Source organism: Acomys russatus, chromosome 17 (genome assembly GCF_903995435.1).
Source record: "Acomys russatus chromosome 17, mAcoRus1.1, whole genome shotgun sequence".
NCBI lineage: Eukaryota > Metazoa > Chordata > Mammalia > Rodentia > Muridae > Acomys > Acomys russatus.
This window is the reverse complement of record NC_067153.1, coordinates 10,867,054-10,873,778: the sequence shown is the minus strand read 5'-3', so window position 1 is coordinate 10,873,778 and position 6,725 is coordinate 10,867,054. Positions and strand designations below refer to the sequence as shown.

At 39.4% G+C, this 6,725-nt stretch overlaps 1 pseudogene; it reads right to left on the bottom strand.

Annotated features, from left to right (window-relative positions):
* Positions 1–4,508: 4,508 nt before the first annotated feature.
* Positions 4,509–5,959, bottom strand: LOC127201166 (tubulin beta-4B chain-like; annotated as a pseudogene).
* Positions 5,960–6,725: the final 766 nt, after the last annotated feature.

Below are 6,725 nucleotides of genomic sequence, written 5' to 3'. Positions count from 1 at the left end.
ACACTTGGTGGCTCAAAACAATGACTACTGTATTACTCTCATAAAGTCTGAGGATTTTTTTCAGTCACTTTGTGACCCGTCTCGTGGAACATGTCAAACCAGGGTACCCCTGAAAGACGGGGTGAGAATGCAGAGACAGGACAGAGACACGTGGAGATGAGAGCCAAGACGGAATGTCCGATCAAGGCTTTCTGTTTAATGCAAGGGAGTATAGTTTATGTATACACGAGTCAGTAAGTCTCTTGTTACAAGTTTCTAGTTACAAGTCCCTCAGGCGGGCTGAAAAGAAATTATTGCCCGGAAAAACTCTCCACCCAAGATCCTTTGTGTCTCAGTAATCCAAATAGCGAGGTGCAGCAAAGTCTCTCCAGCATCTTAAACAACACGAAGGATTCTCCTAGCAGGGGTCGGCAGCTCAAAGGTCAGCAGAAGGCATGGCTTCCGCTCAGCACAGAAACATGGACCCCGACAAGTTTGTAGGAGAGATAACTTGTTTCACCTTCAGTGTCTGGGACCTCATCTGGAAGGACACAAAGGCGAGGGGTAAGCAGTTGGACTCTTAACATCAGCTGGAGGTATGTATGTATCTGGTTCCTCAGTTGGTTTGATCAAAGGCTTTGGTGTCGGAAAATGGCTTCCCCACATGGCCTTGGTTCTGTGTAGAACACTGATCCTAGCTTATGTCTTGAATCACTGAATTCTTCCATAGTGCTACAGTTCTCCAACCTCAACTGTCTCTGTGGATCTGGCAGATGTGCAACCCCTTATGGGTCAGTTTTGAAGTCAAGTATTCTTCTTCTATATCCTACTATAATTGAAATAGCCATAGACTTTCCTCGATGCAAGGTACAGAGACTCTACTTCCTGGTTCTACATGTCAGGATCATACTAAAGAGCTTATGGGTGGCAGGGATTGTCATCACGGATAAAAGATTATTGGAATGCTTATCTCAAAAGTATTTGAATAAAACAGAGATGGAGCCTTTCTAAGAGACAGAAGGAACATCTGGCATGGTGGAAAGTGTCCTACATGTGTCACACACTGTCCAAGTTCTACATGTGCCCACTGAGTTTAAAGGTTAGTCCTTAGAACAAGAGATTATTTTGATTCATGCTGTTGTACTATACCTTCTTAAACATCCTACGAGTGCACAATTCTTAGTCTCAAAAGTGTAAGAGCCTTTGATCTTTACTCACGATTGCATGAAAATGAGTCCCCACTGTGACTACTACTTACCTAAGAAAAGAACGGAAGTTTTAAAGAAAGCCAAAAATGGAAGTGTAGGTGAAACCAACAAAAACATCCAGGATTTGGTGTGGTGAGTATTTCAGTTCACAGCCCACATTCTTATTGCTGAAACAGAGCCTGGATCCCTCTTCACCAACTGCTACTACTTCTGTGAGTTCTGGAAAAATAATGTGTCTGAGAGAAGGAATTTCTTTTCTCGTGTGTGTGTGTGTGTGTGTGTGTGTGTGTGTGTGTGTGTGTGTGTGTAATTTACATGTAATATCTTGAAGGGCTATTTACACTTGTCTTAGATGCCTCAGACCTTTGTTTACATTTGTTTCACATGTGTCAAGATTTTATATTTATCATTAGGAAAACAATCGAGTATCTGAAAGATTTAAAAATAATCTCCTCTTTGAATGAGTTAAGTGTATGCAAATATAAGTTTATATTATTTGGCAAGAGTTAGTGTTCCCAAGAATATTAAAGCTTTCTTAGAAAAACAAATAATTAGACTTAAAAATCTAAAAAAAAAAAATGATAAAAATTCTTATTGAAAATGGCAAGTCTAACTTGGGCACTAAATAACCAGTAACTATGTCATATAGACACTTTTCTTTGAAATTGCTTCTTTCATTTTCATTACAAATTGGTAATAATGAATAGGTATTTTAAAAGGAAAGAAAAGGAGAAATCACGTATTTCCTCCACGTGGTGCATTATCTAATGCTTTACACTTGAGAAGTGATTTCCATAGTATTGCCATGTTATCAAAATATTAAGTTAATATAAAGCAATACAAAATGTCAGTAAGAAATCAAATATAATTTAGGAACTATTGCTAAAGCCCATTAATTACAAGGAAAGCACTACAGATTTCAAATTGATACTAAGTAATGATAGATAAGGGATTGCATGATGCTAGGGAAAATTACATATTCTTTTTAAAAAAACCTAAATTATCTCAATTATAGTCATTGTCATTTTTGTAGTTGTATTGGTTAGATAATACATAAAAGCAATTAAGGCCAACAAAATTAGTTTTCAATGAAGCCTAATACTCCATTTATGTTCTGCTTGTCTGCTCTTTTTTACCCAGTAAAACTTCCAGAAGAAGTAAATAATAATTGCTTTCTTACTTCCATTAATCTCCTCCTACACTGCTCCCTGGTTTCTCTTAGCAACCTGCCAAAGGACCTCTTAGTAAGATGTCAGTTATATCCTAGTCCTCAACTCAGTAGTTAGTTTTCAGCCTCTGCTCACCATGATGCTTGGTACTGCACAGCACTCCATGAACATGTTTTTGTCTTACTTTCTGTAACAGCATTATCTCCTATTCTTTTCCACTGCTGCGGATGTTTATTTCTGCTCTTCTTGGTTCCAATATTTTCCTATACAAAATTCCTTATCATTTCCAAAATAGATATATAATTCACATAGCGTGTGTTTTGCCATTTTAGAGCTTCAATAGCTTTTAAGTACTCAAGAGGTTGTGTATTTTTGTCCATCTTCTGTTGCTATATATAAATATCGCATAGTATTCATTCAAAAGAATAGAACTTTACCTAGCTCACAGCTTTGGAGACTGGGAAGCCAAGAGTTTGTTTCCTGCTTCTTTTTTTTTTTCCAGGCAATTATATATGGAAAGGACAGAAGATTTGAGAGCACCATATTGATGACCACTGCCTAAGAGCTCCTGCGAATGGACTGTGGGATGAACTAACTACTTCTCAGAGCTACTACTACCTCTAAATGCCATTTATATATTCTTTTGAGAATAAGGATTGGCATACATGCATTCTAAGAAACAAATACTCAAATCACAGCATTGTACAGGAAACACTATTTTACCCCATTATATTTCATCATCCCTCAAGGACACGTACTTATAGTCATAACTACATTCCCTACTGCTATTCACCATTGACCATGAAAGCATTTCAAATAAATAGATCCATTGGTTTCTTTTACTTACCAAATTTTTCAAGGCTTATCTAAGCTATAGCATATAGCAGCACTTCATATTTTATAGATACATTAATATACAGCCTGAAAAAATACTATTAGAACAAACAGGAAGGTCAATACAAATGTAACTGAGGTCCCAGAGGAAGGATCAAAGGTATGAGGATAAAATCTCAACGATAACCACTACAAATCTGGTGTATAAAATGAAAGTACATCAGGGTTAAAGTAGTAAGTACCAAATATAAAAATTAATCTTGGTGGTAACCAGAAAAGGTGACACTTTTATAAACAGAAAACATGTTACATTAATCACAAGGAACAAATACTATCTCCTGCAGCCTTAATAATGAAGATTAAAATATAGACACATTCAATTTAAAACCAAAAGAAGTAGTTACCACTGAATTTAGAGTATAGTACATAACACTATACTAAATTATACTATAGAAAGTTCTTCAGGTAAATGAAATTTTTCCAGATGGCAATTCAAGCAATATAACAAGGAATGGAAGACATCATAAATAATAAACTGATATATATATATACATAGTTATATATGTATATATACTTATGACTATACATTTATATGTATTTATATATAACATAAGTACATTATATATGATATATAAATATATAATAGCATATAAATATATTATATATAACATACTTATATCTTATATACTAGTATATTCATATATATAAGATATGTATATTATATATGTTATAATATATAATATATAAATATATATGTATATCTACTTATATCAGACATATATTCTTATAAATCTATTTGTATTCTTTTTAATCTTAATTTCCTCAATGACATATGATATGTGAAAACAAAAGTTATGATGCTAATTCTGGCCAGGGAACCAGATCAATGCTTGGTTCAGCCATCACCAGAGAAACAGATTGGAACAAATACAGAGACTCACAGTCAGACATTATGCAGAGAGTGAGAGACCTTGAAATGCTCAGCTCTAAATAGGATGTTTTTATTAAATCTCTTCCCTCAGGGCTTAGGGAACTCTGCAGAAGAGAAGGCAGAAAGAGTGTAAGAGCCAGAGGAGGTGGAGAAGGCCAAGGAAGCAAGGGCCTGTAAATGAACATGATCCAAGCTCATCTGAACTCACAGGGACTGAGACAGTGTGCACAGGGCTGTGCCAGATGAGACCACAGATCTGAAAGAAGTGGACGCTTGTCTCTTTCCGTAATCCAGACCCTATCTTCAATTGATACTTACTTGCAATTGAAAACCTAGTTTCTTCCAAGGGAGTTTCACTGGAGAAACAAACTCCTCTTTTTTTTTTTTTCTTCTCTCACTATGAATTGCTTTTAATGGTGATATCTGTACAAGTGATGTCAGGACACAGGACAGCAAATGCACAGTGGACATGGATAGCAGACAGGCTGTGAATGAATAAAGAGTTCACATTGCTCCCATGCTTTAGTGGCTACGACTGCTCTAGGCCACCTCCTCCTCAGCCTCCTCCTCAAACTCCTCCTCCTCCTCAGCCGTAGCATCCTAGTACTGCTGGTACTCAGACACTAGGTCGTTCATGTTGCTCTCAGCCTTGGTGAACTCCATCTCATCCATGCCCTCGCCAGTGTACCAGTGCAGGAAGGCCTTGTGTCGGAACATAGCTGTGAACTGCTCTGAGATGCGTTTGAACAGCTCCTGAATAGCGGTGCTGTTGCCGATGAAGGTGGCGCGCATTTTCAGGCCCCGAGGTGGAATGTCACAGACAGCTGTTTTCACATTGTTGGTGATCCACTCAACAAAGTAGCTGCTGTTCTTGTTTTGGACGTTAAGCATCTGTTCGTCCACCTCCTTCATAGACATGCGACCCCTGAACACGGCAGCCACTGTCAAGTAGCGTCCATGGCGGGGATCATAGGCAGCCATCATGTTCTTGGCATCAAACATCTGCTGGGTGAGCTCAGGAACTGTCAGGGCACGGTACTGCTGGCTGCCCCGGCTGGTCAAGGGGGCAAAGCCAGGCATGAAGGAGTGCAGGCGAGGGAAGGGCACCATATTTACAGCCAGCTTCCGAAGGTCAGCATTTAGCTGGCCAGGGAATCTCAGGCAAGTGGTTACCCCACTCATGGTGGCGGACACTAGATGGTTCAGGTCCCCGTAAGTGGGTGTGGTCAGCTTTAGGGTTCTGAAGCAGAGTGCTTCGTTATCAATGCAATAGGTCTCATCTGTGTTTTCAACAAGCTGGTGTACTGAAAGGGTGTCGTTGTAGGGCTCGACTACTGTATCCGACACCTTGGGGAAAGGTACCACACTGAAGGTGTTCATGATTCGGTCGGGGTACTCCTCCCGGATCTTGCTGATAAGGAGGGTACCCATCCCAGACCCAGTATCCCCACCCCGCCAGGGAGTGGGTCAGCTGGAAGCCCTGCAGGCAGTCACTGCTCTCGGCTTCCTTCCTCACAACGTCCAACACTGAGTCAACCAGCTCTGCATCTTCTGTGTAGGGCCCCTTGGCCCAGTTGTTCCCAGCCCCACTCTGACCGAAGACGAAGTTATCAGGTCTGAAGATCTGCCCAAAGGGACCGCAGCGCACCGAGTCCATGGTGCCAGGCTCCAAGTCCATGAGCACGGCGCGGGGCACATACTTGCCACCGGTGGCCTCGTTGTAATACACGTTAATGTGCTCCAGCTGGAGGTCGCTATCTCCGTGGCAGGTGCCGGTGGGATCGATGCCATGCTTGTCGCTGATTACCTCCCAGAACTGCAAGGGAGTCGGTAGGGCGTTAGCTGAGTCACGGCAGCCGGTGCGCTCCAACAAACTCCTCTTAATGGTAGGCTGCATGGCCAGCAGTAGATGGCCAAAAGAAAACAAACTCAACAGCAACTTGGAGGTTCCTTGTCTCAAAATATCCTGCCAGGGCTCTTTCTTTTCCTTTAAAATTATGTTTTATTTTTATTTTATTTATATCTTTCTCTTTTTTCACTTGTGACTTCCAGTTTAGTGTTTTTAGGGGATCCACAGTGTATGAGTGGTTGGGCCTCTGCAGGTTATTTGTTTCTTAACACCCTCCTCCCTTGGGCTCATTTCCTTCTGTTTGTTTGTTTGCTTTTGTCCTATTCCAGTGTGTTAGATTTGCCTTATCTTATTACACTTATTTTATTTGTATTCCTTAGAAGCCTGTTTGTTTTCTAAGAAGAAACAGAAATGGGTAGACCTGTAAAGGAAGGGAGATGGGGAGAAACTGTGAGAAATAAAGTGGTTGGAAATCATAATTATGATTTATTATGTGAGAAAAAAAGTCTATTTTCAATAAAAGGAAAAATGAAAAAATGTTATAGTACTGTACTATAGGTTTTATATTTAATCATATCTATTTGGATTAATATGCACATTGATGTCTTCTGTATATATCTACATTCACACATGTATGATAAATAGATAGAATATATATATATATATATATATATATATATATATATATAGTATATATGCACATATATACTCAATGGACAAATAGTCCTAGGGAGTAAGGTTGGAAATACATGAAA